A 21418-nucleotide genomic window follows, 5' to 3' on the forward strand; every position below is an offset into this window, starting at 1 on the left:
CTCCTGCTGAGTTTGACCCCCAGATTCTTTTCCGTAGTACTCCTTCCTAGGGAGTCATGCCCCATTCTGTATTTGTGATATTGATCGTTCCTTCCTAAATGGAGTACTTTGCATTTTTGCTTATTGAATTTCATCCTATTTGCTTCAGACCATTTCTCCAGTTTGTCAAGATCATTTTGAAATCTAATCCTGTCCTCCAAAGCCCTGGCAACCCCTCCCAGCTTGATATCATCTGCAAACTTTAGAAGGTCATGTGAGACCGTATTGAAAGCCTTACTAAAGTTGAGATATATCACATCTACCGCACCCTCCCCCGTCATCCACAAAGCTTGTAGTTACTGTGTCAAAGAAGGATATTAGTTTGCTTTGACATGATTTGTTCTTGACAAAATCCATGTTGAGTGTTACTATCACCTTATTATCTTCTAGGTGTTCGCAAATTGATGGTTTGATTATTTCCTCCATTATCTTTCAGGATACCAGAGTTAAACTGACTAGTCTATAATTCCCTGCATTGTTCTTATTCTCCTTGTTATAGATAGGTACTATATTTGCCCTTTTTCAGACTTCTGGGATCTCTCCAGGCCTTCATGTGTTCTCAAAGATACTCACTAATGGCTCAGAGATCTCTTTGGCCAGTACCTTAAGTATTCTGGGATGTATTTTGTCAGGCCCTGCCGACTTGAAGTCATCTAACTTGTCTAAGTAATTCTTAACTTGTTTGTTCCCTATTTTAGCCTCAGATCCTACCCATGTACACATTTTTTCTCATTATGGTTTGTCATCCAATCACTGCTAACCTTTCTGGTGAAAGCTGAAACAAAAAGAGAATTTAACTCTTTGGCCATGGCTGCATTTTCTGTTATTGTCTTTCCCTCCTCATTGAGGAATGGGCCTACCCTGTCCTTGGTCTTCCTCTTGTTTCTAATGTATCTGAAAAATGTTTTCTTGTCACCATTTATGTCTCTAGCTAGTTTAATCTCATTTTGTGCCTTGGTCTTTCTAATTTTGTCCCCACATGGATCCTGAGGTGACAGGGGGAAAGGTGAATCCCAGGGGAAGGGGCAGATCTTGAGGTGATTGGTGGGGGAGGGAAATCCTGGGGGAAGGGATGAAATCCTAAGCCCCTGCTTCTGGTGCTGCCAGGGTCAAAAAAGGGGCAGGGTGGGGCATTGCAGGAGAAAGGCCCTGTCTGCATGGAGATGCTTATGCCAACTGACCCACTGGCAGACTCCACCAAATCTGTGAGTGGTGAGAGCCAATGGGCTGAGCCCAGCCCCGCAGGACAGGAGACACCACTGAGCTCACCATCTGCAGGAGTATTTTCATCAAGTGCCTACGCCTGTGGGTGGAGCTGTCCTTCCCAGGCTTTGGAACTTGATGGGGTCTGAGAATCTTCATGGTTGAATCAGGATCAGTATCAGGACAAAATTCATTGACTATACTATTCCCTGTGAATTGTTTTCTCAGTTGTTCCTGTCCATCTGTCTGGCCTGTTACAATCTGGTGGGCAGACATTCTCTAATAACTGAAAGCTTATCCATCCCAATATGCCAAAACCAGCCTTATGCCCTGGTTCTTAATGAACAATAAGCTGAAAAAACCCAACAACTAGAACAACTTTTACCCCCAATATTTTGTCAAAGCTCCATAACTCAAAAAAGCCTGTCCAATTAAACTCAGATATTCACACATACCCAAAATGTTCTCTGGGCAGAGACCAGCAATGGGAGCTATGATGCAGGAAGGAGCTGTCTTCAGAAAGTTAGCAAGTTGCGGGATTAAAATCAGACGTATAATGGAATGAGTCTTATAGCCTTAACTACAGAGTCCCTCCGGTGGCCCCATAATGTCTGTAAAGTGCTTTGGGACTCTCAGATCAAAGACATTATTAAAGTGCCATTATTATGATACAAGCAAAGCAGGAAGAAAAAATTTCTCCGTTCTGTAGCCCTTCAGCTTTGCACATCCTGAGATCAAACCCTCATTGAATAATTTGTTTACTTTTCTGATGATTACAGAAAGCTCAGAGATTTAGAAAGAAAGAAAGAAAGAAAGAAAGAAAGAAAGAAAGAAAGAAGAGATGCAGGATGTCGCAGTTCCAGGCTTTCTGTGCCTCTGAGCCCCTATGCTAATCTGCCGAAGTGCACCCCATTCTCTCCAGGTTTAGGTCTCTAGGCTTCACCTCCCTGGGGTGGGACTTGTGATTCTCCCACTCTCAGACCCAGGCTACAGTCCCCTGTGTGACAGTTCAGCAGGCTCCAACTGGATCTGGCTGCCCTGCATGACTTCTCTTTGGGGCTGTGAACACAGCACCAGTCTGTTCAAAACAGAGTGTTGTTTAATCTCAGCAGGGGGAACATGGCATACCAGAAGCAAAGGGGCAGTAATGCAACAAACAGTTTAATTGCAGAGCTGTCTGACCTAATTCAGGTGGACACAGCTTCTCCAGACACCCCCATGTCTGGGTCTTGGGGGACAGTCCACACCCCTGCAGCCTCTGCCTCCTTCCTTCTCTTCAAGGGTTGCCCTTTCTATTGCCCTCAAAATTCCTTTGTCTGCCCTGGGCCTCTTGAACCTGGCCATACCATTTGTACACACACATATACCCACAACCTGGAGGAGGTCAGGGATGGACTTAGCAGCTATGTTCTGCATTGTCTTTTTAGAATTTGCAGAAGGGGTCTATCAGAGGTGTGTGTCTATTATCTGGTCTCTGTGCTCTTTGACCCTATCGGATGGCCCAGCACCGCTGTTATCCCCATTTACAGATGGGAACTGAGGCATAAGTAGGCTAAGTGACTTCCCCAAGGTCCCATAGGAAGTCTGTGGTGGAGGTAGGAACTGAGCCCGTGTGTGACTCCTTGGTGCTAAATGGCAGAGGGTACCACAGTTTTACAGGGATCCCCTAAGTCAGATATATTCATAATAGTGAGGTCTCTGCTGACAGCCAAGAGCAACTAGTCATCTTAATCATTGTGACATGTACATGCAGATAATATTTAAGGAATCATGTATCTGTACTAAGAAATATATTCTTAATGTCTGGAAGTTCAGGCAGATCACCAGGCAGTGGCATACCTCAGAGATGTTCCTTTCAGACAGGAGTTAACAAACACTCATCTCTCTATCTGTCCATGAGAGTACTGTGTATTGTATGCCACACAATGGATGCCTATTTGCATACTGAGCCAGATACCCATTGAAAGATTGTGAAATTTACAAGAGAGAAAACCCACAGGAAAAGCAATCAGCAGGGAAGTGTCCCGTTTATGACTAAGACCAACAAATTAGTCGTGTATATCAGGGTGCGACAGAATACATCCCTGCATTCACATCCTACCCACTATTAAAATAAACTTTGTCTAAAGTATGCCTTGTAAGGTATCATTTGAAAATTCATTATTTGCTGGTCATTATTGTCCTGGTACAATATGTGTGACAGCATTGCATATGAAGTTATAGGATATTCCTGTATGGTGTTATTAACACCTGTTCCAAACCCCACAGCCCGGCCCAAACTGAGGTTGGCAAACACCTACACAAAGGAATGTGAGCTCTGCTTAACTTGCATTTAAGCAGTAAGTGGAGTCATCAAGCAGGAAGCAAAGACAAAGGAAGTTCAAACACTTGAAGAAACTATCAGGGAATATCCTTCCACACTGACCCTTTGGCCTGATTCTCAGCTGGAAATGTCTTTCCAGAGGGGGACTGAAACTACAAAAAGGAAGGACAAACACTCCAAGTCACACCCCCCTCTCTCCCTGCCTATCGCATTCACTGCAACCAAAGGGACAATGGAAGCAATGGTTGGACTCTGGGGAAGGGTCTGAGAGTTTGGTCAGTAATCTGCTGGAGCATCTGGTGAGAAACTTTTCTTGAATCCAATAGAGTTTGTTAAGCTAGGCATCAGTAAATGTCTTCTCTTTATTTTTCTTGTAACCCTTTCTGACTGTTATGCCTCATTACTTGTACTCACGTAAAATCTCTCTCTTTGTAGTTAATGAGCTTGTTGTATACTTTCATCTAATCCAGTGTGTTCAAGTTGAAGTGACTGGGTAGAGGCATAACAAGGTGTGTGCATACTATTCCCATAAAGGAATTATGGACTTAATATATTCATACTGTGCCGGAGAGGGCTGGGCAGCACAGAAGATACATTTCTGGGGGGAAATCCAGGTCTGGGGGTGGAGGTGTTGGGGTCACCCTGCAGCATAACCCAAGCTGGTAAGAGCCAACTAGCCCCTGGCAGCACATGCACGCACATGGATGGGAGTGACTTGCATGCTGGAGGCTGTTTGTGAGCAGTCCAGGCTACAGCAACAAAGCATTGTACAGGGCACCCCATGTGAGAGGTCAGGGATCACATAGCTACTCACTAGTCTGGACTTTACCCTGTTCTGTCACACAGGGAATGCAAAAAACACACCCAGGAGGCAAGACGACAGCATGGTTTGTCTCATGAAAAGAGGGTCACAGCCAGCCTGGCTGTGAAGTGCTGATGAGCAATACTTTACTAGAAATGAGAAAGGCTTTCTAATTAAGTCTAAGGTCCAGAATACATGTTATCATTTTATTTTACATGTGATCATTTGTTCCCAATATTTCTACTTGCTATTGCTTTGAATCTCCATGCTGTACCAAAGAAACCTCTGCCTGATTTCACTATAAACATATCTAAGTGCTGTGTGTTAAGAGGAGTGGTGATCTGGGGTATACTGTTAAGCTGGGTATACTGTTTCTTTCGAAGCAGCAGATCTGTGAATACAGTGAACAATTTAGGCTCAAACATTAAAAACAATGACTAGGCCTAGAAAATTTCAGTCTGAAAGAGGAAAGTTATGTGTGATTGGAAACAGGTGCGAGGGTACAAACACGGGGGTGACCATAAAGCTAGCTGTTGCTGGCACTCCAGCTGTAATAAATGGTGGTTGTTTTACTTGTCCTTACGCTTTAAGATTTAGTGTAGTAACACTGGATAGTGCTTGAATTCCCCTAGTTTATAACAAAGTTATTGTCTCTTATTGCTAACACAGCAACATTATTACAGAACTTCCCCTGAAGCAAGATATGAATTAGAGTCAATCCTTGTGTGCACCAAATATTTACCCTGCAAAAGGAGAAAGATATTATTTCATAAATCAAAAATTGTTCCCCAGCCCCTAAATGAAGTTTGAAAGCAGCTTCAGTAATTACAAACCATGTTGTATAATACAGAACCAATTGAATATAAAGATGACCTGTCGCCCGAGGAGTCCCTTTCCTAAAAGCAAGGTTCATTTGCAGGAAAATGGCTGAGTCATCCAGCTGGTGTGAACTGTGATATTCATCTTCCGTCACTCCAAGGTGGCTACAGTGGAAGTGTTCTGTTAGAAATGGGTGTTCCTTTGGGAAATTCATTCAGAAATGCAGAGAAGTAGTTGAATTAGTTAGGGTTATTGGTATTTTCTCCTGCTGTAATGATATTCTCCATATCTGCTGTCTTCCCAGGGGTCCAGAACCTGAGATCTTTCTATCTATCTACCTATCCATCCATCCCCATACACATCTATCTATCTATCACCATGCACATCTCTCTCTCTCTCTCTCTCTATCCCCATATCACAGTAGGATCTGAGCACCTTCGCATGATATACATTGAGATCTGGAGTTATTAATGGAGCTTCTTGTGCTATTTGGTTCAGATTCATGGATTCATAGATTCCAAGACCAGAAGGGACCACTGGTCTAGTCTGTGACCACAGTTTACTAGAGACCTTTAGTCTACTAGAGACCATCATCTAGTCTGACCTCCTGCATACTCCAGGCTATAGAACTTCCCCAAAATAATTCCTAGAGCTGATCTTTTAGAAACATCTAATCTTGATTGAAAAATTGCCAGTGACAGAGAATCCTCCACAACCCTGGTATTCAGCTGGTGTAAGTTGTTAATGGAGCTATGCCAAGTTACCCCACCTGAGGATCTGGCCCTTCATTACAAGCAATATCGATTGCAGGTGATATTCATCCCCGTGCCAAAAGCCAGCCCTATGCACCCTGATCATCCCAACTCAGTAGAGCACAGCCCTGCTGCTGGCCTGCTGCATGAGGAGGAATTTTACCTGTGGAATGTATCCACTTGTCTAAGCTACCTTCTTGATCGCAGACACAGCCTGACCCTTCTGGGTGTTTTCTTACTTGTGCTCCCCAAATACTCCTGACAAACAATTTTCAGCCTAGAAACATTCATCAATGGCTTGTTTTGAATAGTCATTGTTTGAATCATGTGATTTAGTTTCTGGTCCCTGATTGGATGGCTGACATGTCTGAAAGAGGAAAAAAATGAATAGTGTTTGACTTTTTGTTACAAATTTTGGGATGAAAAGAGAGACTCAGAATCTTTGCCTCAGCCCAGCCCCACCCTTCCTGCCCAGCCTTGCCCAGCTCCATCCCCACCCTTCCTGCCCAGCTCAGCTCAGCTCAGCTCCTGAAGCCACCTTCTGGCTAAACTATGCTTAGCTCCATCCCCAACCTTCCTGCCCAGCTCTGCCCAGCTCCAGCTCCAGCTCCAGCCCCACCCTTCCAGCCAAGCATCATGAGCACTGTGGGAGCTCTGAGGTGGCCACCAATTTGTACAATAATTGAGTTCTGCACAAGCATCTCACAAACTCTGGGGGAACTGCCGGATGCTTTGCCTCCTATGAAACGACAGCAGGGCTTTTCTGCGGGCTGCCCTTGCCTCCTACCTGCTTCCTCTTGGCATGGCGAGACTGTCAGTCACCTTCTTTACTTCTTTTTAAAACATCTCTTTTCATGAGTCCCATTAGCAGGTAACGGCAGCACAGAAAGTGTTTGTGGGCCCTCACAGACCCATTACTGAGGGAAAACCCAGGGGAAAGCCATTGGGTTCAGGCAATGGGACATACAGAACAAGTATTCACACCATCCACCCCCTATACTGATTGGCCCCATTGCCAGCACAGGCAGCCTCGGCACACAGACCAAGGTCTGTGTGGGCGATTTGAGGTGAAGGGGCACTTGTCCCTCAGAGGTGGCCCCTAGAGGTGGAGGCATGTTAGTAAATGGGGCAGGAGAAGAATTTCAACCTATACAACCTGATCTCCTCCATCGTCCCTCCTAAGGAGTTTTCCACAGCAGCTATTGTGCGTGGAATCTCAGGAAGGATCAGAAGCTCCCAGCCAGGAGCATGACTCCATGGGCAGACATCTGAGGAAAGAGCGTTTGCTCACTGGAGCTGAACCCCATCTGGCTGAGCACTTGCTGATCTCTTCTGGCAAGGATTCCCCTAGCTAGGGTCTCCTACAGTGCCTGCTCTGTTCCCGGGGCCTGTTCCATGCTCTGGGCCTTGGCCCTGTGCCATGTACTTTGTCTCCTGGGATGTGAGGTGGCCACGGTGGGGCATGCAGCATTGCCAATTCCAAGTGTTCAGAAATCATGAGGCAGCTCCCTGCTTTGCCCTGAAATCACGAGATTGGCTTGAGAATAACGAGAAATTAAATATATATATATGTGTGTTAGGCTCGTTTTCCTTGCCTGCTGGATCCTGAACCTTTAGGGAGTGATTGGGTCACATTTTCAGGTTTTTATTTCAGGCTCTGGCAATCAGGAGGATGAGAAACTTGAATTTTCTTTAAAAAAAAAAAAAGTGAGATTTTGAGATCATTGCTCACCTCCAGGAACTGAGGCTTTAAACGCCAAGGATCATGAGAATCACAAAATAATTGTGCAAGTCAACAATTCTGGACATGGGGCCTAATCCTCCACTGGAGCCTGTAGTAGTGGCCCACCCATACTTGCCTGGCAGAAAGGCCATTCTAAGGGGCAGGTCGATGGAGAATCAGGCCCAAGGAGTCTCAAGCTGGGCGCTCCAAATCATGGGCCACATTTGGCCATGTTGACCGATGGGAGTTCAGCTCAAAGGGCGGAAACACCCAATGTCAGAAAAATAATTCATTACTTTACAATGTCTATTCAGTCTAATTTCCCCTTTGCTCAGTTTCACCCAGTTGTTCTAGTCATTCCTCCAGTGCTCCACCTGTGCCAATTCTAGGACACCCCCCCCCACCCCCCCACCCCAGCGATAGTGTTACCAGGTGTCCAGTTTTTGACCAGAACACCCAATCATAAAGGGACCTTAGAGGCTCCAGTCAGCACTGCTGACCAGGACATTAAAAGTCCAGTTGGTGGCAAAGAGGGGCTAAGGCAGGCTGGCTCCCTGGCTGTCTTGCTGCCATGTGGGTCCCGGGAAGCAGCAGCATGTCCCCCCTCTGGCTCCTAGGCATAAGGGCAGCCAGCAAGTTCCGTGCGCTGCACCCACCCCAAGCACCAGCTCTGTAGCTCCATTGGCTGAGGTTCCTGGCTGATGGGACTGAAGGGGTGGTGCCTGCAGACGGGGCAGTGCACAGAGCCACCTGGCTGTGCCTCCGCATAGGAGCTGGAGAGGGGACATGACGCTGCTTCCAGGAGCTGCCTGAGGTAAGCGCCACTCAGAAGTGCACTCCTGAGCCTCTCTCCATGCCCCACCCACCTGCCCCAGTCCTGATCCCTTTCCCGCCCTCTGAACCCCTCGGTCCCAGCCCAGAGCACCCTCCTGCACCCCAAACCCCTCATACCCAGCAGCCCTATCCCAGAGCCCGCACCCCCAGCTGGAGCCCTCACCACCACCCCCGGTGCCCTAACCCCCTGCCCCAGTCCTGATTCTTTTCCCGCCCTCTGAACCCCTCAGTCCCAGCCCGGAGCACCCTCCTGCACCCGAAACCCTTCATCCCCTGCCCCACTCCAGAGCCCGCACCCCCAACCGGAGCCCTCACCCCATCCTGCATCCCAGCCCACTGCCTCATCCCGGAGCCCCTTCCCACACCCTGAACTCCTCTTTTCTGGCCCCACCCTAGAGCCTGCACCCCCAGCTCGTGCCCTCACCATCTCCCGCACCCCAACCCCCTGAGCCAGCCCTGTGAAAATGAGCAAGTGAGTGAGGGTGGGGAGATTGAGCAACAGAGGGAGGGGGGATGGAGTGAGCATGGGGAGGGGCCTCAGAGAAGGGGCAGGGCAGAGGGTGGGGCAAGGGTGTTCGGTTTTGTGCTAGTAGAAAGTTGGCAACCCTAGCCCCAGAACTCAGCCAAGGCTGTGCCAGGCTCCCACCCAGACACCATTCCACATACATTTGTTAAACTGAAGTGTGTGATATTAAAATCCTATGATCCACTGGGGCAAAACCAACCCACCTGAATCCCATCTGCTGGGCCATTTGACAGGAGCTGCTGGATCACTGCAGGTGCTAATGTGCCTAGCTTGATTTGGACTCTCCCAGGCCTCCTTAACCCGGAGTGAGAGATTTTGCTGCTGCTCAAAGAGGCTTCCTAAGATCCCTGTGTCTGCCAGCTGGAAACTTAGAACAAAGAGACCTACAGACCAAGCCCTGAGGAGAGAGAGTGGTTGTGGTCCCACTTCGTTCCTTCTGAGCTGTACATCCTCTCTGGAAGGAAATTCCCTGTGCTTCCTTGTTACCCAGTTACTGAGATGCAGTTATTTGGTTTTGGTGTTACAAGGATAGACCACTTCTCCTTTTTGGCATTCTCTTTATTTCTTTCTTTATTCCTGCACTCATCTGGAACAATGAAAAACTTATTTCAAATGGCTGCTGCTTTCTAACCTGGACTGAAGCCATCAGGAATTCTGAAAAGTGTTCCTCTAGGAAATGTGCTGTGATTATTGGCCTTTCCTGCATGGTTATTAAGGGAGAACCAATAAGCGAAGGGGTTTGGGAGGCTGCAATGTTCAGTTTTTTTTTAAATTTAGCAGGCAGCCGGGCAAGAAGCGTCTGGGGCAGGATCTGGGCAGAGAGAATGAAGCAGTGAGAGCAGCAAAGGGATAATGCTGTTTCCCTCTTTCCAATAAAGGGCCTGAGCCGATGTCTCCTGAGGTCAGTGGAAGGTCTCCTACTGATTTGAGTGGGCATTGAATTGGGCCCGAAGTTCCTAGTTCAGTGTCAGAAGAAAGTGAGTCTTTCTGTGATTTGTCACTTGACAGGGTGTCAGAGGTCAGCTCCCTTTAAACCAGCATAAAGAAGGGGAAAAGAACATGCTGTAGTTTGACCCTTCAGAGACCGAGGCAAAGCGCAGGGTGGATCGAGGAGCAAAACTGGAAACATTTATAAATCAACTGCCTTTGCCCAGGAAAGAGATAGACCCCAGCCAGTCTGATGAGCATTTCATTCTGGAAAGGAATACACGGTGTGAACAGATTGCCGGGTGTACAGGAGCAAGCAGAGCGTTGTGACCACTGTCAGTAAGGAAGGACGTCATTAGATTGTCCGGTAGCCGGGGTTTTAAAGAAGGATGTTCAGAAAATGTTGGCGTGAGTGTCTGAGCTGACTCCAGAACAGAGGCGACTGCTGTGAAAAGGTAAAACACCCCGCTGGGGAGCAGTGCAAACAGGTGCAAGGAGCAGCAAATGCACCCAAATGGAACAGGGAAGCACCATAAAACCAAGGCTCTTCAGAGCACTGAATTCACGAGGCAGAATCATGGCAGGTGTGGAAAGCAAAAATAAAGGACAAATGGCCTGTGCCCAGGGCCTGGAAACATCGGCAGGAAATGTACGAAAAAAAGACACTGGGAATGAGTCTGTCGAATCACAGGAGTCTGGGGGAGCGGGCTAGGAGGCTGCATCCTGGGCTCTGTGTCCCTGCACGGCATTGATGGCCAGACTTGGAGCGTCAGTATGTTGCTGGGCTGTCCCTGCAGTGCAGGAAGGAGCAACAGCTTGCCCTGTGACTGCTTTAGGCCCCTTTCTCAGGGCTGCAGCGGGAGCTGTACCCTTATGGCTAGGCACGGCCAGGAGGGGCTCAATCCTGTTGCTTCTTAAAGCAAAGAAGCACTTGGGGGGAGAGTGGTGCAGTAGAATGATACTGGGACAACAGGGAGGGTGGCTGCTACGGTGCCTGTTGTGGGGAAAACTGGGGCTGCTTATGTCTGCAGAGACCTAAGGAGGCTCAATAAAGCAGTAAGGAGGAAGATAGAGGGCTAGATCCTGGTCCCTGCTATGGTTGTTTTGTGGGGCATAAAGCCTGCTGCACTGGTGGTAGGGCATTTCCTCAGCCTTCGTCCTGGCCAACACAATGGGCTCCGGCCTCAGCTCTGGCAAATTTACATTCAGCACAGGCGAGGAGAGAGGGGTGGGAAGGTGGCTCGAAGCCGCCTTTCTGTCCCCCAGTCACGGGCTGCTTGGTGGCAACTGGTGTAGCTTAAGGGAGTGTTAGGGCTGCTCTACGTTACCCCAGCTGCAGCCAGACGCTCTGCAGGATAGATACTCTGATGGAGCTCCACCCCTGACATGCCCCCTACACAGAGTGTGCAGCAAAAGGCACATATGACTGGTTTCCCGAGGATTTCCTGTCTGGTTGCTTTGGCCACTGCAGGAGGAGCCAGGGGCTGAGCACCTTGTTTCTGAAACACCCTTCTAGTCAGATGCTCCCCACAGATCCTGGGTCAGTCTGGACCCAGAGAGCTGGATTCTCTGCTGTCCCCATGCTGATCGGGGGGCGTTTCACACCTCACTTTGTATGGCTGTCAGTGACACACAGGGTGCAAGGCAGGAGAATCAGGCCCTGTGTGTTGTCCCCAGCCTGAGTAAGCAGCCCCTGAGCAGTGAAGAGTTACCAGGGCTGTGTGATTCTAAAGGGACGCAGAGGCGGGTGCTGGGGATATTAACACAGGCAGTGCTCCCAGATCTGGAGGCCAATGGGAACAGTCTGGCCGGCTCCTTGTTTGGAAGCTTGTGCCGCTATGAATTATTTGTAAGAGCCCTGCCAGCAAAGGCAGCCAGGTGAGTGCTTTCAGCAGCTCTGCTCTAATTAGGCACCCGGGGTGAATTCGCAGAGGCATGCAGGGCTACCGGCCCTTTGAGCTGGCGACTCGACTGGTGGGAGAAAGCCAAAGGAAATTGGTATGGAAATGTCATCTTCATTAAGGGGAGAAAGGTGCCCAGCCTGACTCAGCGCGATCACCCAGGGCCTTTGCAGGGCTGATGGGCCTGGAATTGTGCGAATGTAACTGGACTTTGGCCACAGGAAGAGGTGGGTATTAGACACTCACTCTACGCTGCAGAAGCAGCACCCTGCTATTCTCCAGGAGAGGTGACCAGGTGGAGCAAGTGACTGTCAGAAAGCAGGTCAGGGCTAACGCAGCTGGGAAGGATTAGCACCTACACATGTGATTCATGGCAGTGCACTGGCCAGAGAGCCTGCTGTGGAGAACACGTCAGAAACTTTCCCTTTTGCATTAGTAGAATGTAGAGGAGCCCTTGTGAGATGGGAGTTTTGGCCTCTCCTCGCCCCTTGCTATAGCAGGCATTGCACTTTCATTCCCCCTCTAGGCATGATTCTCCTCTCTGATCCACACGGCCGAATTGACATCCACAAGGAACAGCTGCTCATTCCACTCCTTTCCTTCCCCAAACTCACACTGAAACCAACTGTGGTGTGAAATCTCTCCAAGGTCCTCTCTTTTCTGTCCATGTTCCCGTGAGAGGGAGTGTCCCACACTGCTTCAGTAATGTCCATTCATTCTCCAGCTTACGCCCAGCCTTACAAACTTTGCCCCTTCCTGCATTTTGCCTAGACTAGGAACTCAAACGAGAGTAACAGAACACAACCCTCATCTTACTAGCTCTGGCTCTGACCCTGCGTTCCTCTGACCAGAGCACCAGGCTCACTTCCCAGATTTCTCTGCATTTCACATAGCCAAAACTTCCACATTATGGACATGCAGAATTCAGTAGGTTTGTGCAGGGTTCAATCCCTGTAACATGGTGGCCGAACAGAAGAGAACTGCCTCCCTGTAAAGGGACATAGAACCTGCCACCTTGTAGCTGCCCCTTGAACTTCAGAGGGGTCTAGAAATAGAAGTAGCAAAACGCCATCCAAATGTTTATTTCTGACCCAACTGAAGTCCTGAATTCTGCAACCTTGCAAGAGACTGTTCCTCAAAGCTTCCAGGTCTAAGGACCATCAGAAAAACTTTAAACGCAGCTCCAGACCTCTGCAGTGACCCAGGCCTCTGAACCCTTTTGGGTTCCCTCATCACCAGTCTGACACTGGCAGACTAGGTGCCAGCTCATGCCAAGGTCCCTGGTCTCAGCTGAATGCTGACAAACACACAGCTGGAACCAGTCTGGCTCACCTGTATGTTAGTATTGTTAAAATAGATATCAGAATGTGTTTAGTGGTTAGACTTTATTGATTATTTGCGAGCTGTTATGTGCATTAATCTCACTTATCACATCTGCATTCCGTATTGTAAGGCAACATTTGAGCAGTTGCATTGTGAGCCTCAGTGACTGTGTTAATCACCAAACAGGCAACTAGTGTGACTGATCTTCACCAGAACCTGTTACACCCTTCCAAGAGGACAGGTCCATCAATACCAGACAGATTATTGAGGGATGTTGCAACAGGTCTTTTCTCATGTAACGTCAACAAGAGGACAAATGACTTTTGTTGTCCGGCTCTCCTCCCCTTGCAGATGAGTCATGTGACTCCTCACATCAGCTGAGTTTTCAGCTCAGAGCACACAGCTTGAGGGGGATACAAACCCCTTCCCAAACAAAAGGAACTTGATATCTCTGTGTAAAGTGAAGGGTGAAGTGTTTCTAGGCATAAGCCAGAGATCCCCAGCTGCTCAGCCTTGATTACCCCCAAAGGACATATAGAGTTTGCTGATTATAAAAACTTTTATTACCTTTGGAAACTTAAGATTGTAATTCATTTGTGTGTCTGTGTTTACCTTCTTTAACCTTGTAAATAACACTCTGGGTTCCTTTCCCTATTTAAAAAACCTTTCTATAGTTTATTATAAGTAAGGCTATGATTTAGGGGGAGTGGTTATATCTCTGTCCTGGATTATTAAACATAATTTTATTTATATTTACAGGTATTATTTATTTTTTATATTTTAGCATTGTTTTTTTTTATTATTTTACCATTTCTTGCATTTTATTTTGTGAAACATGCATTTTATTTTGTGAAACAAATAATACTATTTGTGGGGGAGGGGAAGAGGAAAACTCTCTATTGGCGTATAGAGATAGCCCGTCTGGTGGAAAGGGCTTTGGAACACGGTTAAACTCTATCGACGTATAAAAATAGCCCAACTGATATGAAGGGCTTCAAAATATGCTTGGTTGTTTAGCCTCAATAAACCCATTGAATTGCCTGCAAATTGGACTCTAAACTGTTATTTGCCAGCAAACTGTGCCTGGGAACTGAGAGGGAGGAGGGAGCTGGACCTCCGCCAACAATGGAGGTAAAGGCAATCACAGATTCTGTGACTTTACTGGACCTTGCAACTTCTTCGGCTTCAGCTGTCAGCGGCTGAAGCTGGGGCTATGCTCCCCTACCCTACAGCTGGGGCTGGAACCAGAACTATGCGCCCCCTGCCCCGCGCTTTGCGGCAGGGGCTGCAGCCGGGGCTGTGAGCCCCTGCTCACGCAGCTGGGGCTGCAGTGGGGGCTGTGCACCCTCCTCGCAGATTCCCAGGGCCGTGCACCCCTCCCCCCGACTGTGACCAGGGCTGTGCACCTGGCTGGGGTTGGAGCAGGGACTGCGTGCCCCTGCCCTGCAGCTGCAGCCAGCTCTGGAGTGGGGGCTGTGCCTCACCCCCATGGTGTGGGGGATCAGCCTGTCAGTCCCCCCGATGTGACTCCAGCTGTCATTCCTCCCCCCCACCTAGCCCTGCCCCCTGTCACAGACAGGTCACGAGCTCCAGTGAATTTTTGTTTATTGCCCATGAGCAGTCCATGACTTTTACTAAAAATAACCATGACAAAATCTTAACCTTAATGATAAGATTGGCTACAAGTGTTTTCTTTGTCCTGCGATCTAAGGTGCAATTGACCTGAGGTAAGTGACTGGTCCTTTAGTGTTGGGAGTAACCAGAATATTGTTGTGATTCTTGTTGCAAGGAAGCATCTATCACAAATATACACATATTTGGGTGGCAAGATAGACTGGAGTGCCCCAGGGGAGTGTTCATGACTTCATGTTAAGGCTGTTGTTAGGTCCTGAAGATTTTGCACTTGATAATTGGTTGGTGAACACTATAGAACACACAGCCAGCCTGGGGTTTGTGCCCTGGTTTGTAACAGTGCCCTGAGGTTGGTACTCATTGCACAGATGCAGGAACCATTGCAACCAGTTGGTGGCATCAGCGAGTAGTGGGGTGTTTGCTTCTGTACGTGGCAAAGCATTGCTGAGGGTTACATGTCAGGGTTCTATAAAGAGGAAAATAACCCTGTCTGGATTGGGTTGGATGCGAGAGGAATCTGATGGCCAGCTGTCTTTCCCACTTCTGGTTCTTGTGATCTATCAAAAAGACAGAAACATTGCCCAAGCTCCTCACAAGCCCAGGAGACAAAGGTGCCTGGGAATCAGGTCTCCATATGGGCAGTGCTGTTTTATTTGTGCTGTTGATGGACAATTTTGCTTCTAGGTGAAATGCTCCAACGTGGCTCAAGGAATCAACAGGAAATAAAGTATATATGCACCTTCCAATATCCTGGTCCAATCAATACAACAAAAGGCAATGGACACCTGAGTTCTATTCCTGAGTTTGCTTCTTGGGCAAGTCACTTCCCCTCTCTGTGCCTCAGTTTCCCCACCTGTAAGATGGGGGTAGTGATACAGCTCCTACTCAGTAAAGCACTTTGAGATCTGTGTGCTAATCATTATTATTCCACCTGCCACACATCGTTGTCTCAGGCCCTTCTGCTAATCTTCCTAACCACCAGCCTCATTCATAGCAAGCCTCTATTCCTTCAGAGAAATCTCCTTTAAAAATGTCCGACTGAGCTGGAATCCATCTGACATACCAGTGATTTGTGTCGGATGTCATGGGAGTTGGGAAAAGTGGCTCCCAGCACTCAGGTTGGAGGTATCCGAATGCAGCGGGGCTCAGCTCTCACCCTCACCTATTTTGCTGTTATTCTGAGATGGTGGAGTACAGTAGGGAGTGGGTCATGGGGATGGGGATAGCAGCAGGTTGGGGGGGGGGTATAGCATTGTGGGTATTGAGAAACTGGCAACGTGACTTTGGTTATTGCAACATTTAACCAAAGATATAATCACCCAAGATACACGGAGTTGAAAGGATTTTTCTCCTTTTTGTTGATAAAAATAGTCAGGGGCTCGTGCTGTTCAGGAGGGGCAGCGGGACAGCCACTCTGCTAGCCTCCTGGGAGCAGCCACCGAAATCGCTCGCGAAGTGGCCTGACATAAGCATTGTTTTAAGGTTTGCAAACGTTCCATGGACCAGGCTGCATTTCTGATACCTTCGTCTGTGTGTGCGTGTGCGTGGGTGTGTGCAGTGTACAGTCGAGCATTTGTTTTCAGCTGTCAGCTCATCAAATGGGCCTCTTCATTCATTCTTCCCTCAAAGAGATTTTTGCCGACACTGACTTCTCTCTTGTCACAAGCCCACAAAGTAGCGGCTCCTTCAGTGCTAAATGATGCTGGATTCATCCTCTCTCCTGGCATGACCCCGGTCTTCTCCCTTAATTCACTTCCAGACTCTGTCTAAAGGGCCCTGCAGGCCCAGGACACAGTGCCCTGCCACTCTCTCCTCTCCTCGCTGCCATTTGACCCAGCTCCTGCTCCCATCCAAGCAAGCCTTTCATCCCTGTCAGCGCTCTGTCACCCCGGCGAACCCCATGGGGGTGGGGGGCTCCGGATTGCAGCCCGAGTCTTTGCATAGTGAGGACACAGCCTTTGCAGCTTCCTTGTTTCCCCTGGGTTGAAATCCAAAAACGCAGTAGTGCATTGTTGTCATCCTTGAGAGCTGCCCCTACCCCTAGGGTCACAACTCCCCCAGGATTCCAGCAAACACGGCACACAGATAAAACCCATGTAGGGCAAAAATCTAAAAATAATTAGAAGGTTTTCAAGCCCCCAAGGCCGGCAGTCAGCTTTCATGGTATCTAGGGTCGTTTACTGGTATGTCTGATGCAAATCACCATAGCACTGATGCCAGTGAAGCTATGCTGATTTGTACCAGCCAAGGATCTGGCCCAATATATATACTCAGTGAAAAATGGCATTTGTGCAGCGCTGCAGTTGAGAAATCCACCCCCAGCAGGCTGGGAATGACTGGGCTGACCAATCCCAGGTCATGAGGCAGGAACACACACACACAGTTTCAATAAAGCTCTCCAACCCGCCACACCAGATCAGGCCCAAGGCCCATCTATTCCAGTTCTGACTGCTTTGGAAGAAGGTGCAAGACCCTCCCATACAGGCCAGTCAAGCAGCAGCATGTCCACGGAGGCAGTACCTCCTGACCGCAAGCTGGACACTTTCCGTGAAACATGAGTGTGGATAGCTCTTTTGTGTTTACATTTTAACGTGGTTTTCTGTTGCTCTTTAACATTCTTTCTCTTGCTTATTGTGGTTGGCAATATTAGATTCCCACCATCTCCATGTAATTCTTCCTGTCACTCACCTCCCTGCCCCATGCCCACCAGCCAAATGATGTCAGGCTATCACCTGCTTTGTTTCACAGAGAATAGCTGCTTGTTTCAGCTCATCTTTATTTATCAGAAGTCACATCCACAAGCCTTTAAAAACCTTGCTGATCCCTTTTGCCTGCTCACTAAAAATCCAAAGAACTTGCAGGAAATCAGAAAGAGCAGCCATTGTATTAAATAAAAGCTGGCCCTGCCAACCCCTGCTTCCCTAATCTCCTCTGCCACAAGCACAAAGCACACTGTGTTAATCTATGGGGCACAGGAGGCTGTGCGCTCTATGCTTGTGGGCTGGAATTATATAAACTCCCATACAAGATAATTGAGCAACACGTTTTATTGTCCTCATCATTTTCCCAGCCCACAACATCTTTAGGGGTGGGGCGAGGGTGGTTCTGCAAAACCGAACCTACGGGGAAAGTACAAAGCCGCTTACTGGCTCTGTCTGCACAGAGATGAAGTGCCTCCCAGGCACTGCCACCTGCTTCCAGCAGTGGGTAGCTGGGAAATTCCAGATCTTCCTGGCTAATTCTAGCTTGCAAATCACCTCCAAGAGCCAGGAGGTAGTTTGGATTGTTCATGAGGGCATAACGTTCAAATGAATGAGCGGATATCAGTGCTGGAGAACCTGGGCAACTGACAGGCAGCTGTGGGCCAGCTGCGGTGTGTCCACACTGGCCAAAGTCGACTCGGAGCTTCACGGAACAGCTCAGCTCCAATATTCGGCTCTCTCTGCCTTGTGATAAGGCTGGTTTTATGGGTGAGGCACGGGGCTGGTCCTCAGGAGAGCTGGGTTCCAGTTTGGGCTCTGCCACAGACTCACTGTGTGACCACAGGCAAGCCACTTAGCCTCTCTTTGCCTCAGTAATAATAATAATTTCCTACCTCAGAGGGGCATCATTAAAACATGGGAGCCCTGCAGATATTACAGTGATGGAGCTACATACAGGCCCAGAGAGATGTAGAGAGGCAGAATGGTTCAGAGAGAAGTTCCTTTGTGCAGACTTTAGTGGTGAATTTTGCTCTGAGGCTGAAAACCTTTGGTAGGTCTCAAAAAAAGGGCCCCCAGTCACACTTGTGGAATTTCTCGGAAGTCCCATTTACTTCATGGGAAATGTAGCCTTTGGGGCTGGGACTAAATGAATTCATGTTTATTACTTCCTGTTATTGGCAGAAATCGCATGTGCATCCCAAATTCAAATGTAATTGACAGGTTTGCACTAGAAGCACAGGAGAAATGGCCTGGGGGTCTGACCCTTGCTTTGCATGAGACTGGACCTGGGTCCAAAGCCCTTGCAAAGGTCAGGAATATTGCCTCCTTGCCCTTTCATGTTTACTAGGTGAAATTCTCTAGTCTGCATGATGCAGGAGGTCATAATTGTAATGGTCCCTTGTGGCCTTAACATCTGTGAAAGCTCACAGCAAAGGACACAGATGATCAAAGATCCCTCCTTTTCAGTGGCTTTTGACACAGTCTTAGTTTCGTTACAGGGGAGCAAAGCTGTGTGAGCGTTTCCCTATCCAGTTGGACTCTGCAGCGCTCTTCAGGGCTTCCATCTTTGTGTGTCAGAACCAGTTCTAGTGGCTTTACCGGCCTGAAGTTCAGACACACTGGGGGTTGAACGAGGCCACGGAGAAGTCTACTGTGGGCTGTGATACTTTGGTCTCGTTTGGGGGGCTGGGTTTAATGTGTGGTGGCAGGGTGGTGTTGGTGACCTATGATACACAGGACGTCAGAGTAGATGATCTAATGGTGTATTCTGGCCTTGAACTCGATGGCTCTGTGGGTACATCTACATGGGAAAAAGCCAAAATCCTGAGGCAACAAGTTTAAGAGCCTGAGTCATCTGACTCGGGCTCATGGTACAGGGCTAAGAATAGCTAGGTAGACATTCCCGCTTGGGCTCTGAAACCTGGTGAAAGGGGTGGGTCAGTTGACACAGGCTCTGAGACTCACCGTCACATTTGTTTGTTTTTTTGCAGTGTAGACGTGCCCTATGGCTCTAAGGACGGGTGGCACATAGACAAGAAAACAGGCAGCCCGCTCTGCCAGCCTCCCAGTTACCAACACTTCCAGAGGCATGGGGACTGAGGGTGCGGGGTGTGCTGCAGCACTCCTGGGCTCCTGGCTGCCAACCCCGGGCGCACGGGGCCGGCCTCATCTGGTGGGGGGGAGTGGATAGGGGTTTCAGCACCCCCACTATTAAAAATGTTCCGGCTCCACTGAACACTTCACAGACAGAAAACAGATGCTGGTAAGTCTATCCCCAGCCCCGCCCATTGTCCCATCCTCTCAGGCTGGTTTGCCCAAGTTCTGGAGCCCAGGGCAGACAAAGGAATTTTGCTGGGGATAAAAAGGGGATCCCTTAAAGAACAAAGAAAGCAGGAAGCAGAGGCTGTGTTTGTGGGCTGGGATTATATAAACCCCCATGCAGGGTAATGGAGCAACACATTTTATTGTCACAGCCTTTGACATCTTTTGGGATGGTTCTGCAAGACCGACCCTAAAGGGAAGTTACAATTCTGACCAGCTCTAAAGGTAACCTTAACTCTGACCACTGGGATATGGGCATAGTTACTAGAGTTTAATTACATGAACCCATACTATTTCTCTATCTGTTCAGTGAGACACCTTGCCATGGAGCAGGTTTGGTCCCTGAGGTGCAAAATGTATCACTGTGAAGACTAGAACATTTGGAGGAAGTGACTAGCTGGATCCTACCCTCCCTTCCCCTGAGAGGGTTAAAAATAGGGCTTGAGTGGGAATTTGTGCGTAGAGTGAATGTCATCCCCCATGACTCCCTCACTTGGCTTATCTCTGCCAAAATTTTGTTCAGAGATATAAGGCAAAGAACACTCCTTGTGTCAATCTAGCATAAGTCACCAGGGATGAACCTGGCCCGGAAAGTTTTACCTAGCGGGTAGCTTGAGTGTTCCCTACTGCTGTGCGAGCCCATTGCTTGTTTTTTTGCCCTTGTTGACTAGTAAGAATAAGTGTCCTGACCTGGTGAAGTAACTGGGCCAAGGGCACCAGCTGTCTCAAAGCAGCTTTTGTGGCATCCCACAGCTCTTGAGGGGCTATCTGGCTTTGAGCCAGAACTCAGCTTCATCCCTCTTTAGACGTAAAGCGAGCAGGCTGGCGGCTGCATTACTTGACACTGGATACATTTAGGGACATTTACAGAATGGAAAAAACACCTTTTCTGTGGCTCTGGGCTTTTGTTTTGAAATTCTGGGGACAATTCCTATAGCAGCTTCTGCAGCCTCCCCACATTGGTCTTCACTGCTATTTAAAGCCATGTCACATTTTCCAGTAAACAAACTGTGTCTATTTTTTCTTTGGCCACCTTGGCCTGGAATGACAATTAGATCAGAGACCAGCTTGCAAAAGAGGCTTTGTTATACTGAACCTTTGCATAACTCCCAGGGCAGAGTCAAACTTCGAGCTCTCTGAAAGATTAATACATCCTACCATGGGGTAAACAAGTCTGATCAAGAAAGTGTGACACTCTAACTTGGTGTAATAAATACTCCACCTCTGGTAAAGTTGTTCCATCACCGAAAAAATGTCTTTCTTCGTATCATGGAGCTACAAGTTGTGACTGTAATTATAGTTGCTCTGAAAAATGCAGTTAAGTGACGGCTTACACCCTTGAAAAGCAACATTTTCTGTCCCCAAATTCACACCACTTTGCTAAAGGGACCCAGGCTGACTTTTTGAAACACTTATGTGATTTTGCTGAAAAGGCTACACATGAGATGCATTTAAATTCCATTCAGTTTTGACATTCACTCCTTTAATAACATCTAATTTCATATAAAATAATGTAACTATATTTCTAAATCTTACCAGCACAGAGGATATTTTGTTGTTTTACAGGTTTTGTTGTAACAATTTGTAGCT

Source organism: Eretmochelys imbricata, chromosome 14 (assembly GCF_965152235.1).
Source record: "Eretmochelys imbricata isolate rEreImb1 chromosome 14, rEreImb1.hap1, whole genome shotgun sequence".
Lineage (NCBI taxonomy): Eukaryota > Metazoa > Chordata > Testudines > Cheloniidae > Eretmochelys > Eretmochelys imbricata.